Raw genomic sequence first — 21,767 nt, 5'->3', positions numbered from 1 at the left:
AAATCATAAGTGAATTTGACGTGACCAGAAACGTTTTGCATTTTTACATATTAGGCAGACAAAATGAAAGTGAATGTGTGCATATTTAAAGGGGCCATATGATGCGATTTCTTGTTTTCCTTTCTCTTTAGTGTGTTATGTAGCTGTTTGTGCATGTATAAGATCTGCAGAGTTACAAAGCTCAAAGTCTCAAACTCAAAGAGATAAAATGTAAGGCTCTTTTATAAGAGTTATAAGAGTTGTAAAAGTTAAAGCTCAGCCCCACCTTCCTAAAATGCTTAATTCAAACACGCCCCCCACAAATCTACATCAGTATGTGGGGGCATAGTTTCATAACACCATCCAAATGTATACACAAAGAAAGAAGGCGTAAATTTTATTCTCGCTGTAGTATTGTTGCCGCCCTTGCCACCATGTCGTGGAGATGTTGTGTTTTTCGTTGGCCTCCCAAAAAAGGGGACAATTAGAAAACAGTGGTTAAGCTTTATTTACAACACCGTTCCAGAACAGTACAACCCAAATATTTGACTGTGTGCTGCGCATTTTTTGGAGGACTGTTTCTAACACCTGGGAGAGCACAAAGGCTGATTCTAAAAAGTGGGGCAATTCCATCTTTGCAAGTACAGTCTGGCTCTTCTGACTCACAGACACAGCCTGTAAGTATGTTTTAAATTTTTTAAGAATTTGCTACCAACTGTTCAAACGCGAGTTTTGAGCAGTATAGAGTGGCGCTTGTTTATCGTTTCTACGATAACAAATGCAAATTTACCAATCTGATACGTTCTGGTCCAGTCGGGCTGGCAAAGTTGATCTATCAGCTTGGTCATCTGCAGTTTCCGGATCAGATTTAAGCTCGAACTGATAAGGTAAGACCAACATTATCATCTTTCAATATTGCTTCGGGAGCTGATGTTCCAAATATGATAAGGAGCGTGACATTTCTGTCACACACGGGCCAATCACATGCACTGGATCGCTGGCTTTTCAGAATGATGAGCTTTGTAAAAATCGACGCGTTTCAGAAAGGAGGGGCTTAGAGAAGCAACAATAATGTACAGTATGTCTAAAATAATGACTTTTGAACCTAAAACCGCATAAGCACATTGCATTAAACCAAATACACAAAAGAATGTTCTTTTTAGAACCGTCATATGACCCAGGGATGGAAATTCACTTTTTTGTCCACCGGCCACTGTGGCTGGTGGATTTCAAAATCGACCAGCCACTTTCTTGTTTTTAACCGACAATGTGTAACTGCATGTAAAAATTAATACTACAAGCTCTACAATACTTAAGCAGTTTATTTAAACTCAAGTCTCAATGAAATACTGACATTTTCTCTTTTTCTCTTGTACACACACAAACCATGAACTGATATACATTTCATTAAATGAGTAGGGCAGTTTGGATGATTCGTGGTCTTTTATGGCTTCCAGTTTTAGGTTTTTAGTCCCAACAATGAAACTATTAGTTTTGGCATCTTCTGAAGCGTGTTGACGACATATACCGAGCAGAACATTGTCAGATTTGTCTCGTCGTAAACTAACCAATCGCGGGACTCCCCATTGTCTGGTTGTCTCCATCGTTTTAAAAAATAAAACTCTTTGTCCACTGGCTCCTCCTGAGATGTTTTCTCTGCAGACCTCTTAACGCCTGCGATGTACCGCCACTTTTTTTTTTAAGGTGTGCCTCCTCTAAAAGTGTCCGCCGTCCAGGTGAAACAGTATGCTATTTTTATTTACCCGCCACGGTGGCCGGTAGGTGAAGCGAGTTTACCCGCTACAACACAAAATCACCCGCATTTGGCTGGTGGCGGGTGCTAATTTCCATCCCTGATATGACCCCTTTAAAAAAAAACAGTTTACTTCATAACTACAATAATAATACAAACTACAAAACATTTTACTTTAGAACTGGAACTTTTACCGTTCTTATTTCTTTTTCTTCATTTCCTTAAATCCCTTTAATCCTTTAAAATACACCAATAAAACCAATAAGACATGGTTATGGCCTTGATGTACACCATTAAATTGACATAAATTGACTAAAAATGAGAGAATTTGCTCGTACTGTCCACCCCTGTATGTTTATGTGCCCTTCTACTTTTTAGTCTCACTTCTGAACTACCACCTCCAGTGTGCCAATCCATTCTTTTAGATCTAAAACAGCAAGATTCTCTGTCCCCCCCACAGAGTGCTTTAAAATGGTCATTAATCAAACCGACCTAAAGTTCATCATCCATGCAGTAAAAAAAAAAAAAAAAATGAGTCATGGCTTAGAGTTGTAAAAGGTTGACAAAACATAGACACAGAAGCATCTGGAGGACAGCTTTCAAACACCCCCTGCTCACACCTTCACAAGAACACATACACAAACCTCTCCAGACTGCACCCTGTAGTTCATTCCAGTGAGCATGTGAAAGTTCTTATGTATCAGTCACAGAGGATTTAAAACATATGGCCAGATGTTTTATTTTTTACGTATCATGTTTTGAAACCAAAGCTAATTAAGAAGCAAAACATTAGAAGAACTGGCCTGACTGCTAACTGATTTATTCATAAAAATGCATGAGGTATGTGTAAATTATGTAAGCTATAACATTCATAACATACATGTAACATCCAGTCAGCCCATCATTATTGTAAAAAATAAACCTCGATGAGTGGTAAGTGATCAGGACTTCAACATTCATTTAAGATGAAATTAATTGAATATGTTACCAATGAGCGCTATGAGAGATATGAAAGATAATGCAAGAAATTGGTTAGCAGGGACAACTGCCAATTATATATTAACTTAATGAAATATTATACATTTACAAAGCTGCATAAGTATAGCAAACTAACATCCAAAAAAGAAAAGAAAAAAAATCAGGGCGCCGACCAAGGGAAAAAAAGAAGAAAAAAAGAAAGAAAATATTGCTCTGTTCTCTCATATCCCACCACCTGTCCAAACAGCGATTACTTGAGTATTATTTACTGAAAAAGCCCAGTGTTGCTGATAATCCGGGACTAAGCTGAAAATCTGGCTGAGATGTATACGGCTGCTCTGCAGTCAACCCATTCTTCAGGCTTTCCTTGTAACAGATAAAAAAAAAAGCTCAATAGATTATCTTTTCTCTATGGATGAAATCAGATAGAGGAAATAACATCACAAAGTCTTATTTTCAGCCCTAATTGTTTGTTGATAATGCTGTCAGAATGAGTGAGTGTGGTGAATAACAGCTATAGTTAATGGACAAGTGAGCCATTTTCACATCACTAGTTTTCAAACAGGTTTGCCAAAAAATCCTACTGTCCTACCACTGGTCGAGCAAACAGCCCTGTGAGGTGCTAAGGATGTCGTAATCACATAGGAAAGGTCACCCCAGACATAGGCAGAAGTACCGCCCCCGTGTTTACAAGCGCTCATGCGAAGACTAATGCAAACGCCCATATAGCAAAAAAAAAAAAAGGTAAAACAACGATATCGGGCGATTTTGAAGTTGCAAATTGAGTGTTTTTGGTAAAGGCCGTTTGTATAGACGTGTCATAATATGAAGACCATGCCCACCGGGGGGAAAACAAACCAACCGTCTCCATTGACTTTGCATTGCGTGAGGCTGCCTCCTTGTAATTTCGGACTTATAACAAAAAACAGAACAATGTCTAAAAGCTGATATGTGACAAAGTAAGTATACAGCAAACAAGCTAAACAAAACCCAGAACTAAAAAAACAGAAGTTTTTATAAGCTGTTGACCCAAAAAACGAGCTTATAAGAACACAAAAGTGGATACAGGCCATTGAGACAGAGCGCGACACGTTACACTGAGAACTACACCCACTGGAGGGGAACGTGATCAGAGACAGGAAATATAATATATAAAAGTGACATTTGGATATTTGACTTAACAGTGTCAGTGTTTACTGCACACATAGGCATACTGAGGCAAACTGAGTGTCAGGATCCCAAAACTGACTGACCCATTCTTCCTGCTGAAGCTTCACGTTTTATTGCCTCTATCCCCTTTTGTGTCCTTAAACGCTCGTATTTTGGGTCGACAGCTTATAAAAACTTATTTCTGTGTTTTTTAGCTTGTTTGCGGTACACCTTGTCACATATCAGCTTTTAGACATGTTCTGTTTTTTGTCATAAGTCCGAAATGACAAGGAGGCAGCCTCACGCAATGCAAAGTCAATGGAGAGCGTTGGATTGTTTCCCCCCCTTGTGTGGGCGTGGCCTAAATACGCTCTGTCTCTATTAGTCTTCACATGAGCGCTTTGTAAACACGGGGGTGGTACTTCTGCCTACGTCTAGCGTGATCTTTCCGACGTGATTATTTCATCCTTAGCATCTCGCAGAGCTGCGCAAGATGAGCAATTTAGGTTAAAAAGTAAATTCATTTTTATTTCATTTTTTAAATGATGATCGTTTCGCTAGATAAGACCCTATTCCTCGTCTGGGATCACGCAGTGAGTCTCTGAAGTCTCTGGAGTCTCTGAAGCCCTTCGAGCGCTTTGAAACTGCATTGATTTTGACCTTCAACATTTTGATTGCAATTGAAAACCATTATGAAGAATCCTGGAATGTTTTCTTCAAAAAACGTAATTTCTTTTCGACTGAAGAAAGAAAGACATGAACATCTTGGATGAGATGGGGGTGAGTAAATTATCAGGATATTTTCATTTTGGGGTGAACTAATCCTTTAAATTGCAGTCTACGGAGGGGCCTGAGAGCTCTTGGATTTCATCAAAAATATCCTAATTTGTGTTTCAAAGATGAACGAAGGTCTTACGAGTTTGGAACGACATGAGGGTGAGTAATTGATGACAGTAATTACATTTTTGGGTGAACTAACCCTTTAAGCTGGAATAGGAAAAAAGTATTTTACCATCTGAAAAATAACACATTTTCTGGAGATTCTGAACGGCCAGTAAACTCAAGCAGAAAGTGCCAGTAAAGTAAAGCTGTTGAATTTTTAAATTAAAACCCATTTTCTGTGCCAAGCATTAACAACAGATTTATGCTTATGCTGGCATGACTGCACATCCTCTGACAGCCCAGGCATCTTAAATGCAAACATCACTTACTGCGACTCAAGAGTTCAACTCAAAAAGCTTAGTGTGATCTTCCTCAAGATGATTTCATCTCACAGTGATGCTGTGCCTCAGCGATTGGTCAAGCAAAGGACAGGGATGATCAAAGAAAATAATAACACTTCCACAGCCCCTCCCTTGAACTTTGAAGATACAATAAATGCAATATCTGAAGTTAATATCCATGTAGCCAACAATTCAAGCTCTGTTCCAAAACATAGTGAGCATCATATAAGCACAATCACGAAGTGAAGGCGGTTCCAAAGGTTCACAAAATAATTATGGTATAACCTATTTTTTGGGCTAATTCTAAGGCAGTGTTCTTCATGGGTAAAGAAGACAGTTCTAAAATGCATTAGTGAAAATGTCAATTATACAGTAAATATATTACTGTGCCCAAAGCCGCATACTGTATATATTATGCACTACATTTGGTTTGAAACTTGCTTCATGACCGTTAAAAAAGTATGTTTTATATAGCATGAATGCGTGTAGTTTGAAAGAAATTCGAATGTGCTATATTTGCCATGTTGTCATTGTCAATGTCATCTCCCATGGCCTGATGGAATAAAATGAAATTTTTAGCATAAGTTCTGCCGGGAAGACTTAATTGTCACGTCACTTCAACTTTTTTATCTATCCAATCACATTCTAATACTTGGGTATAAAAGATTGGTAACTACTCATGTCTGAGTTCGCAGATGCTGACGCTCCAATTCACCGCCATCCTCCCCACCACCTCCAAGTCAAATCCTTCCCTACATCCACCCCACCACCACCAGGATGGTCTCTTCCATACCTCACGGGGGGGTCGGCTGCGCCTCTGCCTTCGTCTTCAGGCAGGATATGCAGAGTCCGGACCCTCAGATTGCGAGCTACGGACGGGGCCTATGCCAAAGTACTTTATTGCTTGCTGGGTTGTTAATAAATGGATAATTGTCACAGTATTTATTCTCCCGAGTCTTTCTGTTAGAAGTGTTGATTAGTTGCACACTTCATAATCTCACCAGAAGTGGTATGGCCACCAGATACTTTTCGCAAACTATTTTATGAATACTGTGAATTCAGACATACTACTCAGCTCGGATATTGTTTTTCACCTATTTTATGGAAGTATGCATATTTGGACGCTGGGCATATGTTTCTTCATCTTAAGCAAGGAAATCTCATGATGAAACATTTTTAAGACATGCATATTTGTATGCAGGCCAAAACACAAATCTGCAGCAATGCTATCAACTTCAACTCTGCCAAGGTCAAGAAGAAAGTTCAGCGATAGACGGTAAGTCTTCAGCTCATAAAGAACACTCAGCACACTGATAACAGAAAAATTAAGAGTAAAGTGATGAATAAAGTACAGCGAAAGCCATAAAGGATAAATCAAGGAGAAACCTTTGGAAGTATCACAGAGCTCAGGGGACAATTGTTAAAAACAAGATATATGATCTTTTATTATCTTTCTAATTTTGTCCAGAGACTTGCTGTTGGAAAACAAACTCTGTTAGGAACTGAATGGTAGTGTAGCCCTGTTAATATCTGCTATTAACTCTTTCCCCGCCAGCATTTTTATTTGAATTTTTAAAGTTGGCTGTTCCTCGCCAGCTTTTTTGATTATTTTCAAAAAAATTCCATTCAGTAACGTTAGGCAGTTTTGATTTATATGCCTTTTAATGCAATGTTGATCACGTTATTTTACATATGCATATGGTTACATATGCTATCGCTTGTATCTGCATCTTCTTAGCTTGTGTTTTGATCAGGAGATTCAGTACTCTTTCAGAACATGCATAATAGCCCCCCTACCTTATAACAGTGAAAACACAGAAAGCCGTAAAAACTTGTCTTTGGCGGGGAAGTGCTTTCTCATAAAAGACGAGATAACTCATCAATGGTGAGGAAACAGTTAACATCAGTCTCTAATGACCCGATTAGTGGTCAGCGCTAAATACAGGTGTAAACAGTCTTGAAAACTCTGTCAGTCCTGTATATTTATTCATTGAATGACTTTTTTAACGGATGGCAGCTATTGTAATTCCAATGTTATACAAAGCGTATTGAAAACTAAGATGTGACATGTCTACCCATAAAATAAACCATTTATTATAATGGCAAATAGCCCAATTTAGAAAAATTGGCTTAAATTCAGTTTGTCTCCAATCTTGCTGAGACACATCATGATAGTGTAGCCCTGTCTGTTCCACATTTGGCTTCAGACATATGGATAAAGTTCAATATGACATCCAATGTGCACTCAGCAATTACAACCCCCCAGGAAAAGCAGATTGATTTCCTCTACTGGATTGTAAAATTCTGATTTAGTTCCTTACCTAACTGTGGAACACTTTCAGGCCAGATATATGCTACCAGTTGATTTCTGAGCAGTAGATCAGAACTGAATAATTAGTTCAGTGAATAATAGGTTCAGGGCTGAATAGGCAAAGAACTGCAATACGAGCAACAGCAGTTGATCACAAATTAAAATAAAATGTAGCAGTGTGATATTTAACACAATGACTGGTGATTAAAGTCTGAATTCTAAATACATATTAGACTTTAATTGACTGCTTTAAATTAATTAAGCGCCCTTGATTAATTGAGAGTACCTGACGCTGAGACAAAACCTGAAATATGACATCGACATGAGATTGCATGTACCAACTATTGTACCAACTAAATGTCCAAGTATGAAATGAAGATAATAGACACATCTTTAAAGGGGGGGGGGGGGGGGGGGGGGGGGGGTAACACACACAGTTTCAGCCAATCAGCCAATGTTAATGTGAGTACCTATAGAGTAGTACTGCGTCCTTCATATCTCGAAGAATCTTTAGTTTTATCATATTTATAAAAGACAGATACGCTGTACCGATTTTTTCCAAAAAAAAACAGCCAAACTCGTGGAGGAGTGCAGTGGGCGGAGCTAAAGAGAGCGCACAAACACACACACACACACACACACACACGCACATGCACAATACATCCTGGAGGGCCCTGATAACTTTCTATTCAATATATGTCCGTGTTGTTAACATTATATGCACTTACGTGCTGATTGCCAACAAAACACAGACATTTGATGCAGTTTCACTCACCGGTTTCGACTTGTGACAGGGAAAAAACAAACAGACTTGCAAAACTCCGTTGCTGCTCCAGAAAAACAAACTGCATCCACTGTTTAACGCTGGGTTATTTGGGAAGCTGAGCAATCTTTCCCTCACAACCAGAAACACACTTCTTTAGTGACATTGTTGATTTTGTGGTCTAAAAACAAAATGCCAGCACTTTCGACGGCTTCCGTAACCCGGATGCGCACATCAATGAGCTTCGTCCAGGTTACGGAAGCCGTCGGCAGTGCTGGCATTTTGGTTTTTAGACCACGAAATCAACAATGTCACTAAAGAAATGTGACTTATTTAGTCACACCAGTTATTTAGTGACTTATTTAGTCACATGCATTCTGACTTATTTAAAGAGTTGAATTCTCATGAATGATTTGGACGTAAGACAGAGCTTTTCTGTGAGCCAAATACACTCCTTCCGGATTCTAATACGATTTGGAAAACAAATTTTTGAGTATGGGCCTGTGTGAGGTCATAATAGGCAGAATTGCTTCTCCCGGATGAGCGCATGCGAATTCAACTCTTTAAAAGTGTAAATAAGTCAGTCGGTGTGTGAATGAGTGAATGTGAGGCAATGTGTAAAGTGCTTTGGATGGCCATTGGTCTGTTAAAAGCGCTATATAAATGCAGTAAAAAATAAAATAAAAAAATAAATTAAAAAAAAATAAGTCAGAATGCATGAAATAGCATTAGACCGCCAACACAGAATTTTCCATTATTTGTGAGAAAACTCTTCCCTGCCAAACACAGATTTTCCATGTTTCCGTGTTTTCACTGTTAGACGCTAGGGGTAGCTATTACGCATCTTCTGAATGAGTACAGAATCTCCTGATCAAAACATAGGCGAAGAAGACGCAAAAAAACAAGTGATCGTATGCAAGCAGATGCATATGTAAAATAATGTGATCATCAACATTGAACATCATATAAATCAAAACTGCCTAATGTTACTGAATGAAATGTTGACCCAGAACGAGCTATAGGACTGTGCAAGCTGCAGGGGTGTGGATGGATGGACTCGATCTACTCCATCTGTGTTTGATCATCGCTCTGAATCTGATCTGGATGTAGTCTTTGACAAAAACATGATTTTCTCAGCTTTTTGTTCTAAATGTTGCTTTTTTTCCTGAAACTTACCCATATTTAAGTGTTGATAAAAAAGGAACGCATGAAGCTAGAATAAACCATTTTTGTTTAAAAGCAGAGGGTCTGCTATTTCTTTTGATACGTTGCATGTTCAGATATTCATACAACAAAATATTCTATGGGCCATTACATTTTTTTTGAAAATGATCAAAAACCCTGGCGGTGGCTGGCAACTTTTTTTTTAATCGCTGCCGGGGAAAGAGTTAAAAGATGTAGGAATGCAATACTGAAATCCTGAAAAAACATCAAGTATGAAGTATTGATAAATTTGAACTGTTTTAGATTCTTTTAAATGCACGTTCTGAATGGAAGGAATCTTCAGATAAAAATGTAGTGCTCTACTTTGAAAATAGAGCACCCAGTTTATGACAGAAGGTCTTACAGTCTCACTGATCTGGTCATTGAAATGACATGTGCAAACATCCAACATCTCCTAAAGACTCTGGTAAATCTGGCGCTTTTTGTCCGATAACAAGTCACATGGAACACACAGTCTCCGATCAGAGGAGTTTCATAACCAGATACACAGACTAATTAATCTCACACGCCACTGAACGCATAAAAAATAACAGCCCAGAGCACTGAATCTATGATGAACACAACCGATTAGCACAACGCAGCCTTGCAGCTGGTCAGTTACGTAAAAAAACAACAACTCTTATATCTAATATAGAAATTCTAAAATTCCAGAACAACATTAGTATATATGAAACAAGCTCATATAAAGCACCAACCTTTGTTCTCTTATGCAAACTAAAATACCCCCCAGCTGTTTGAAGATTCATGTCGGCTTCATTACTTCTCTCCATTTTATCTTTGCTGGTTTGGTTTGGCACTCCTTTGGAGCATGAAAAAGTTATCTTTAACAATGGTCTGCATAGAAAATGCTTTTCAAAAATGGCATATTAACAGAGAGTGATTGATTCAATTATAGATGTGTTTTAGCACTTAAACAGCACTAGTACGAAGATAGACAGAGAGGCTAAAAGAGAGGAGAACCATCTTACATTTCAGGATAAAAAAATAAATCAATGTTCTAGTAGAATCTGGGAATATGTGTTAAGAGAGTATGAAGAGGGTAACTCACTATAGCAACCGCATCTCAGTGACTGAGAATGAACAGAATCATAAAACACACACTGTGCTGCTAATTTGCAGAGACGGATTTTAGACAGTAGTGAGTTATTAAACCTTACACAACCGCTCTCAAATTAGTTACAGACACACGCAAGACATCCAGACGCTTGTAAATGTTAAAGGGCCCACTTGCTTTTGGAGTTGAGAACTCTCTATGATATTGGAAGTTCTGTAACTGGCTCTTGAGAATATTTAATACCAATATTATTAGGTTCATGAGACACAAAGAGTTCAACTCCTTGTTCTGAACATTCCACAGATTTAGAGTACCTGATAATAAAGGGATTTCTTCAACATTAGCACCAGAGATCATACAAAGCAGTGCCGATGTCAAAACACTGATCCTGTTACAGCAACAAAGACTTATGAATTATGTCATTATGAATAAATACATTTATGGGCCTTATGGGTAGAGTGTCAGTTCAGAGGACGAGTACAATTTTTCCTTTGAAACATAAGTTAGCATACAGGCAACAGTGAAATGTATGTCTAAGCTCAGAGATATGCTGATAGAAGGTGAAAATGCTCAGAAACCAGCCTATGCCATATTTTAAAGTTAAATAATCTAATATGCCATATCTACAGTATATTGGGACCCTGATTTTACAAAATAATTTTTGTATTATATGCAATACTGGGGATGTTGGCGATTATTTTCAGATGTTTTGGCAATGCCCCTATATTTTGGTTCTTCGGAACTACAGCTAAAAACAACACTTATTTTACGGCAAAGGTTTTAATGGCTTGACAACGCTTTAAAAATATTATTTTAATGCACTGTATGTAGCTTTTTAATGCATCTATAAAAATATTCTGAGTTCTATGCTATGGAGTATTTCATGGCATTTAAATCTAAAGCAATAAAAACATGTTAGAGGAATAACACACATCTGACTGTCAGACAGTCACAGAGGTATCCTGCAGTGTGACTTGATGTAGATACTTCATCTAAAAAAAACATAATACAACATTTTCTAATATTATTGTAGTCTATTATGCATTCGGTTTAATACACCTAAAGGGAGGTTAAAATGAATAAAATGAAGATACTAATAAAAAAACAGTAGACTAAGTTGACGGTGCAACATAGCTGACATATAAACTCTGAAGATGCGGACTCCAATTCACTTTGTTCCTAAAACGTCACCCTCAATCAGTCTCTTACACTCATGTCGTCTGGCGGCATGATAAACTTGTATACTGACGGCTTACCTGACTGTAAGGTCTTTTCAGTAGCTTTGAATTGAGCAGGGCAGAAACTACGGAACCCCTTGAGAGTAAATTCGCATCCAAATGCTCTGTGCGTCTCTTCCACTGTGGTAATTGATCGAAGAACCAGGCGCCTGGAGGCGCACACAATGAATACGTCTGCAAATGATTGTCTGGTTGATTATTTGCTCAGTGATCAGCGTGGTTTTCCATGCCCCGCTGAGTTTTCCAATCCCAGTTATTCCCGATCACAGCTGCCGCAGAATCCTTACGCGCTGTCTTTTACATCGTCGCGCGCTCAGAGCCGCACGCGCGCACCCACAACGCGGCCACATAGTACCTGCTATTCCTTTTTCTAGAGAAGATTCAGAAGGTGTCCTGTCCGTTAGATTGTTCTCAGGAGACCCGTCTGTCTCTTCTCTCGTACAGGGCGCGTGTCTCACATCCCGTCGGTTCACAGCAACAGCAGCAGGCGCGCGTCAGCTTGCGCTCCGCACCGCCCGACAGCACTGCCTAGAGTTCTCACACAGACACAGCATGAGACACCTTTTTAAATAAATAAATCGAGATTAAATGAATAAAACGCGACCTCTCGAACAGTCTACATTGTGCTCTTTTGTAAAAACACTATGACAGGAAAGCAAAAATAGCCTACTCAGTAAATGCACATGGCATAGTCTATGTGAACTCGAAGAGGTAGGCTAATCATTTTGTATATGATATAGGCTACGTTTCTAACGACAATCATGTTATTTGTATTCGGTAATAAACTGCATTTGTAAGTAATCCAGAACTGGCCATACATGCACAAAACTACAACTGCCTGGGGTAAAATATTTTAGAAGATTTGCATAGGCCTATGCAGGCTATATAAGAAACACAAGAGGGCCAAGCCGGCCTAACGAAAAGCACACGTTTTAAAACACAGCACTGCGGCGTAACTTTAACATTAAGTTAAACAAATTAGTTAATAAATGTATTTCTAGGCTAATCTATGGCCTACATTACACTTTTTAGGTTTATATTACACTTTTTTGACTACTTTCTGATTATTAGGCTATGCCAAGCCTTTTGACCTAACTTGTTTATAGGCTAATATTAATTTGAATCGTACAATTATATTGATAAACTGAAACATTGATATCAACACCATGAAGTGCATTAAACATTACATAAGGTGATCGGGCACACAGGCCTATACGTGCTCGCCACAGGCTGTGTCCGAAACCTGGAAAATGTGTCCATTTTAAATATTTGTTTAGTTCTCACCAAAGCTCTCTCTATTTTGCTGTAGGATACATCATTAGACTGTTACACTGTTTAAGTCTGTCCGAAAATCAGTTTCGTGAGTACCTTTCATGCACAAACAGGCAACCAGTCAGCTGCCTTGGTTTTCGGACGCAGCCACAGTCTTCACTCCTTTTGATAGTCTGTAGGCTACATCGAGTCGTAGTTGAATCTTTTCAATGACTCACGTCTGAATCAATTGAACCAGTTCGCCGAATTCTCGGTTTCAGCGGTTCATCGGACATATCGCGCAACTCATTTACGTTTATTCATTTAGCAGATGCTTTTATCAAATCGGCTAATAAAATGTGGCTAGTGTAACAGAGCAGTTTGTTTGTTTATTTATTTGTTTATACACACAATTATTTATATATTTATCCATTTATAAATGCATATACATGAGTAATTTACAGTGGTGTAAAGTATTTGAGTAAATTGAGTCTAGGGGGCCTACATTTATGAATAAGTAAATGTACTTTTTACTCCAGTAGGCTACATTTGTGAGTAGGCCTAACACATTACATTTTGCATGGCACCTAACTTTTTCCACAGCAGTTTGTTTCTGCTATAAAGAAGCGATATCGCCATCTAATGGCATTGAAGTTGGCCTACTATATCTTGTGTTTTTTGCCTTTACTTGTCAACAAGGCAAATTTTCGGGAATGCGAGTGCATTAGTTAATGAATCTCAGGTGTTTGATTTATGAGATGATGAGGTCATGACTGCAGCCCGTGATGAGACAGAAACCAGCACATCCAGTGCAAGTAGATTTTGGGATATTGGTTTACTTATGGGCTTTTTAACTGAGACTTAAGAGTTTGTAGACATTTAAGATGCTGTTGTGTTGACCTTAATTTATTGCAATATTGAGGTATTCCGTTTGATTTAATTTTAGAAAATAAACATGATTTCTCATCTTACAAATCAATTGTTTCTTATTTTCACTGGCATGTCTGTTAGATGTTGAGCACTAATGCTAGACTGGGTGAGTTCGCCCTGCAACTCAGTCTGGAAACCTGTACATTAATTTCTACTGCTTCTGTTACACTTTTGCGGGAACCAATCACAGACTGGCTTATCCTCCTGGCGGGTTTAACACGATGACGGATAGAGAAGCGATGGATTGATGCTCGTTGATCACGCCTCTTGTGCAGTAGAAAATACAGAGCAGACTCCCCAGACCAATGTTCAATCTTAAATTGAGCTTGGTCTGGTGATAGCCAGACAACACTAATGCATCTTTGAGTCTACATTCAGTAAAATACTTAAGTACTGTTAAAATCAGATACTTTAAGACTTTTACTCAAGTTGTATAGGAATTGGTGACTTATAACTTGTAATGGAGTAATTTTCACTGAAATGTGTCTGTACTTTTACTCAAGTATGGTTTTCAGGTACTCTTTGCACCTCTGATTATTTAATTCCTTATCATTTCAACAGGTTTGCTCCTCCAGTACTGAGAACCTTTTGACGTGTCTGATTAATAATACGTTAATAACCAGTAACTCAGCTGATAGTGGGCCTTCTTGAAGTGAACCGAACATTTGAATGATGGGACAACATGTTACCATGTACCTTCAGCTTTTATCCATACATTTTCTTAATCAATAGCCAATAGCCCCCTTTTATCGCTTTATACAATATAGTTTCAAAGCAGCTTTACAGTGATCAACATGAAAATAATGATTCAATGATGCAAACAGAGTTCATTTCTGCATCTCTAAAAAGAAAAAAGTGTCATTGTTCAGCTGAAGTCAGTTCAGTGTTGATTCAGTTCCGCTGTAAGACCATCAATTATTAAATTAGTTCAATTCGGCTATAGAGCAGCTCTGCAGAAAACAGTGATGTCATCGTCCAGCTCAGCTCAGTTCTCACCAAATAGTGTAGTCCAGTCAGATCAGTAATATTGTTGAATAGTCCCAAAACCAAACAAGCCAGAGGTTCCAAACTCCATCAGAACAGAATGGAAAAAAAACATTGGAAGAAACCAAGCTCAGCTGTGGGGGGGGGGGCAAAACAAAGCAACATGGTGGTTTATTTCCAGGAAGTCAGAATGTGGTCTTCTATATATCAGCATCTGATTGAGGATTCTTTAGCTCTCTGATGACAATTCACATGCTTTGTAACTGTTCCCCTGCCAGCTCATTGGGATGAATGAAACTTTATCCCTTCTGATCCAAGGCTGATCTCATCCTTCTGAAGACATTTCTTGCCCACAGACCCCCGACTCAAAGGGGAATACAGAGACTTCATGCAATATTTCCTCTATAAGCTCTATTCATGCCATGCACTGAATAAAGCTTCTGTCTGGTTTATCCATTTGTATGTTGTGCTGTATGACTAATTTGGTAAGGGTCCAGTTCTGACAATGATCAGACAATAATGGATTTAAAAAAAACACAGATTGTCATTTTTGACATGTAAAACTTCCTGAAATGCATGCATGCAAATGTGTCTTCCAGTTCAAGTGATATCAAATCGGGCATAATATTAAAACATTTCTACCATTTGTGTTTATGTATCACCTAATAACTGCTAAACAGTTATTTTTTTCTTGTAATGTGATGATTCATGTTGATCAGACATTTTAGCTGAAAGCATCTTGCTGCCAGCTGACCCTCTGTACCGCTTTAGTAGTAAAATGCAGTATAGGGTGCAGGGCTGTTTTGGAGGATGAATGATTCTACTGGTAAGTGTAGAAGCAAAGCAAATTCACCTTCATCACCATCTAGGAGGAAGGGGGTAGAGAGAGGGTTTGAGATTGGTTTCTTCTGGCTGTTGGGCCCCAAGTGACTGTCAGGTCTAATCACTGTCCTGCACTTTTAAGGGTTAGAAAAAAGTGAACCCAACCTGCAGGCCAGAGATGGGGCCTCTCTGCTCTTCTTCAATCGAAAAAATCATGTGGGCCAGACAGATCTTTTGCTCCCTCAAACCATGGTGAATGCATTCTTATTGTGGAGTCACTGGTTTGTCGACCAAACATGTACAATTGCATTACTTTTAAGCATTTTCCAAATTACTTGGAAAACATTTCTCATTAAAGTTCATATAAGGCCTTAATATCAGTGTAATGGGGGAATAAACACATTGACAATTCACTATAGACACAATATTTTAGTGTAGGCTTTTTTTAAAGGCACAATATGTAAGATTTTTGGATTCAAATATCCAAAAACACATAGAACAATATTATATATTTTGTTGACTTGTGTACTTATATTATCCCAAATGTTTCCAAGAATGTTTAAATCCTGAGAAATATGCAATTTTAACCAGGACACGGACTGTGTGTGCGCCGCCTATCAATGACATTACACCCGCGTTACCCTCGATTTCCATCGCTTTAATATATTATGTGTTTTATTAGACAGGTGAGCAACCATTTGGAAACATAGCTAGTTAGTCTTATTGTTTAAATCTCGTTATCATGATTTACCGCGAGTACCATGTTTTACCATGTCTAATATCGATCTAGCTTACTGCAGTGTGCAACAATTGTCTCAAAGTAGCCGCTGAGCAAACACACAGAGTAGCATTATAACATAACTTTCAACACACTCAAATAATGCATCTAATAGGATAAAACAGTGCGGCGTATGCATGACAGGAAAAAGCAGATGCGGTTGTCTGCGGCATAATAAAAGCCCTGCGAAATCCAGGGGTCATCAAACTACACCTTTGTTTTGAATAAGTGACCTCTAGTGGCGAATAATTACATATTGTGGCTTCAAGCAAATAAATTAGTTAAAAAATTCTCACCCCCTTTTTTAAAAGCTGTTATCGATTCGCCACATGATGAAAAAAAAATAACAGGAAGAAAGATCCTACATTGTCCTAAGAATTTCTGAATATCTACGAATCTCTGAATATCTTATAAACAACGAACTACTTGTAACGGCGGGTGTTAGAAGTGCACAATAGCCTTTAATCAATCCAAACAGAACACCCAGGAGATAAACATGAAACAACCACTTTGATGCAAACGATATCAGGGATTATACTCTGAGAACACAATCAAAAGAGAAACAGAACAGGGCTAAATCCGAAATTGCCCCCTAAACCCCTTAGACACTATTCCCTATACTTTAGTCCACTAAAACAGTTCACTTGAAGGAGTGAATGAAAACGAGTGAGTGAATTCAGACAGCTGCTGTGTGTACATCGGCTCTACACTCGCTATTGCGGTGCATTGTGGGACTGAATGAGTGCACTCAATAACGTCCACTATGGTTTTGGACAACACTACAAATGGCTGTCCCCTCAAATAGTGCCCTAGGGGGCGATTTCGGATTCGGCCCAGGTGTGTGGAATCAAGAACTATGGAAACTAGTTAACAAACATTGGAATATTAACTAGAAACTAAGTGGCCTTATACATGATACCGCTTTCAACTAAAAACGGAAGACTTTTTATGCATTAATTTACAGGACGACAGCGTTTTGGTGGCCTGAAAATGCAAACTTAAAAAAAAAACAGGTTTCAAAGTGCAAGTTTTTGAAAATGACACCCCTATCATCACCGTGTAAACTACAAAAACGCGAATCTGTGAAAACAGTGACCTCATGCACATGCAGGCTATTACGTGTTTAATCTATAGACTTTTTTTTTCTTTTTGAAAATGAAAGGATACATATATTAACTGTAAGAAATAAGGGGGGCATACGGACATTATCACGTGGTTATAAGAACTACACAGAACAACACAATATAACATTTTGTCATCATGAAAAATTAAAGGTTCCTTACAACAAACTCAAGGATAATATGTTTACGAAGCATTTGCGTTTAAAGGTTTAGACATTTTCTTAAAGGAAGTAAAAATTTACTTTTTTTATCAAAGGAGAACATTCTAAAATTGGGCTTACAGTGAATGTTTCTGGCTTCTGAAGATGAAATTTACCCAGAAGACAAAGTAATGCAGTATTTTCAAGATTAACATCCGTGGAATGAAAATTGGATAATTAAAACAAGATTAGGCTATGTAGGCTAATTTGTTTCTATAGGCATGTGCGTTTGGCTCGAGGGCACTGTAGTAAAAGAATGCATAGAAGGTGCGTAGTCTTTCTTTACAAAGTGACATCGCCAAATAGCCTACTTGTCTGGCATGCATAATTAGTCGTTTTCGCGGATCCTTGAACGGGGATCGTTTTGTTTGCGTTTTTAGCACATTGTTTTCGTGTAAACATACCCTAAGGACAACGGGAACAGAGTGAAAACGAAACTAAGGGTGCGTTTACACGACAACGATGAACTAAAAACGTAAAAGTGATCCCGTTTCACACCGATCTGTGAAAACAACATATGGAGGAACGCGACCGGGGCCAAATATCTTTATACGAAACGCGTGACTTTTGACCGTGTCAACACGCACTGTTTGTCCGCGTCAACGCGACAACATGCACAGCAGCCAATTAAATTGTTGTATTTGAGACTATATTTGCATATGTGACGTGATGGTATGTATGGCTCTGGTTGGTATATGGTATACGTATACAAACATCAGATGTCATGTTTATTCATGAAGGATGTCGTAATGGAATGCTGGTATGCACGTATGCAAACATCAGATGTTATAATTGTTCACGAGGGATAATGCATTGGTATGTTGTGTGTGATGTCAGCCTTATGTCATGATTTGTCATGCTTTTTTAAGTTGTTAATGTTGGTCATTATGGTGGTACTTGGAGAGCCAAATATTTTCTGAGGTGCTACTTGGTATAAAAAGTTTGTGAACCACTGATCTATATGTTTTAACTGGTCATTGCATGCTCTGGAAGTTTTTTTTGTATTTAAGTTAAATTATATGACAAATATGTTTATTTACTATTAAAATTATGGATCCAGCAGCAATTTAGGTAAATAAACTGCATGTATATAATGATATGTATATTTTTAAATATGCAGGAAATGTTTAAAGGTTAAATATTAAAATAGGCCTAGTGAAATTTCATGACAAAAAAAGACAAAATTATTGCTAAGCATTTTTGTTATGGAAAAAGGCACGGCAATACCAAAACCCATATCAAAAGCTCTTCCCAACTGTGAAACATGGTTTAATGCTGCTTTGAAGTCATGAATTTTCTTGAACAATTTACAGGGGAATTTCAGGACAGCAGTTCATGTCTTCAACCTTTAGAGAGGTTATGTGATGCAACAAGACAATGAACCAAAGCACACAAATAAATCAAGTAAAACATATAGTTTACATACCAAAATTATTTTTTCCACCCTGCACTGTGAATGATTTCTAAATGGCTATTAATCATAAATGTGAGAAGTACAATTGTTTGTATGTTAATAGTTAAGTCAGATTGTGTTTTTCTGTAATTGTCATTTAAATTGAGCTAACACCACATTTTATGAATTATCAATGCAGATTTTCAAGAGGTGGTTTCCTGGACAGGGTTTAAATTTTGCCAAGAGTAGGCCTTAATCTAATAGTTAATCGTGAGTTAAAAAATTGTTGCCTGGAACAAAGATTAAGCACAGATTACTAACACCTGGACTATGAGTCCTGAACTAAAATAAACATGATTCATTTACAGTTTTATCTAATTGCTTACACACAATTTCTAAAAATATGGCTCAATTTCTTGTAACTCTACACACAAAACACACAATATGCAAAACATCAGACATCTCTTGCAAAAGCAACACTTTGTGCAAAATTATTTTAACTCTTCCAAAAATTTTATTTTTGCATATAACTACACACAAATATGCACAATTGAGGCATTTTACAGTTTAACTGAAATCAACTGAACTGAATCAACACTAAAGTCACTTGAGCTGAATATTGACACTATATTGGCATGTAAGAGCCGCTTTACAGCAAAATTTGTTTTGAATTTGTTACTGAAGCTGCTATAAAACAATATATTTTGTTGTATGCATATTATTACTGAATAAATATGCATAAATTACTGAACATCTGTTTGTTAGTAATCTGTACTTAATCTGTGTTTCAGAAAGCCATTTTTAAAAACACGATTAAGCAGATTAAGGCCTACTCCTGTCTTAATTTAAACCCTGTCTGGGAAACTGCCCCAAAAAGGAGTGCACAAAGTTATTCTTGTCTCTATAACTTATGGCTTCCTAAAGACACGTTTATGGGTAAATAAAATATTAATAATATAAATAAAATGAATATCAAAACATATTTTAAATATAATGAAGTCATTTTATTATAGCACTCATCAGATGTTCCTGGAAACAAAACAGAGACAGAACAGTATAAACAAACTATACAAAAAACTAAACACCAAATTACAAAAACATTATTATGTGAAAGTGAATAAAGTTGTGTGTGTGTGTGTGTGTGTGTGTGTGTGTGTTTTCAGTTATAAATATGTGCTGCGTAAATTAGCCTATATATACTTTTAGAAATTATATATAGCCTAACTTTAAAAAACAAACAATAACCCATATAGATAAATTATAATAATTGTATAATATGGAGCATTTACTTACATTGTAACATTAGGCTACTTTACTCTAGCACAGTATCAGTTAAGCAATTAATTAATATTTTATATTAATATGTATGTAGCCTAGGCTACATCTAAAGGTAAGAAAAATATTACACTTCGACATGTACAGAATGTGCGCCTTAAGAAACACGTTGTAAAACTGTGCGTCTTTACACATACTAAAGTAGCGCGACGACAACTGATGCCTTAACACGACTAGAATATGCGTGTCTACACATTCAAAAGAAACACGTAAAAAATTGCCGCGTTGACGCGGACAAACAGTGCGTGTTGACACAGTCAAAAGTCACGCGTTTCGTATAAAGAGATTTGGCCCCGGTCGCGTTCCATACATGCCAGCAGTGAGCAACGTCACATAAAGGGATAGTTCATACAAAAATGTCACCTCAAAATTAGCCCATGATTTACTCACCCTCAAGCCATCCTAGGTGTATATGACATTCTTCTTTCAGACAGATACAGACCGCCTTCCGATTTCAACTGAAGAAGAAAGTGTAAAGCCTCTCGCAATTCAAAACGCTTACATCATACGTCGTGTCAGTTACGTTTTATCCGTAAGTTGAAAATGGTCTGGTGGAAGCTTAAATATGGATATTTTTAAACCCATCGCTTTGCTTCAGAAGGCCTTTATTAACCCCCAAGAGCCGTATGGATTACTTTTATAATGGATGGATACAATCTTTTGGGCTTCAAATTTCGGGCTGCCATATACTGCTATTATAAAACTTGGATTAGCCAGGACATGTTTTCAACGCCGATTGTATTAGTCTGAATATATATACACATGGCTTGAGGGTGAGGAAATCATGGGGTAATTTTCATTTTTGGGTGAACTATCCCTTTAATATAGATATACACCGTTAATTCTGAAGAATGAAACGCAGCGCCTGAAAGGCTAACTTCCGTTGTAATATCATTGCGCCGCTGCACCCATGGTACGGCAGCAAAGTTCCATGATTATTACGCAGCAAAGAGAGTATAGTTCCTAGCCACATCAGTCTAGAAAATCGCAACTTTTCATTTTACGTCGATCTGTACACGATGTAACTATACACATCATAACATGTAAATAGGAAAATGTTGGCGTTATTTTGTCACTTATTGAGCAGGAGGCTATAGCTGGAGCCTTTCACCTCCGGTCTTTGTGCTAAACTAGGCTAGCGGTGAGACAGTGGTGATCAGACAGAGTTATGGCACGCATGGAGATGAGAAAGGTATGCATGGACTTATCTAACTCTGGGGGATACGGTGAATAAGCTTAAGTCCCAAAAAGTCAGCGTGTTCCTTTAAAGCATTAATTCAC

General features: G+C 37.8%; 1 protein-coding gene across 4 annotated transcripts in view; it reads right to left on the bottom strand.

Annotated features, from left to right (window-relative positions):
• wscd2 (WSC domain containing 2) overlaps positions 1 to 12,198 on the bottom strand; it is a 78,143-nt gene extending 65,945 nt beyond the window's left edge. For 2 of the 4 annotated variants that reach the window (XM_079815537.1, XM_079815539.1), the window contains exon 1: positions 11,691 to 12,198. The gene's annotated coding sequence lies outside the window, so the exon portion shown is untranslated. The remainder of the gene's footprint in view (positions 1 to 11,690) is intronic. The other 2 variants (XM_079815538.1, XM_079815540.1) reach the window with 1 other exon arrangement.
• Between the last annotated feature and the right edge of the window lie 9,569 nt (positions 12,199 to 21,767).

Source organism: Gobio gobio (genome assembly GCF_949357685.1).
Source record: "Gobio gobio genome assembly, chromosome: 4".
Classification (NCBI taxonomy): domain Eukaryota; kingdom Metazoa; phylum Chordata; class Actinopteri; order Cypriniformes; family Gobionidae; genus Gobio; species Gobio gobio.
Note: the sequence above shows the minus strand (reverse complement) of the source record. Positions and strands in the feature narration are given on the sequence as shown.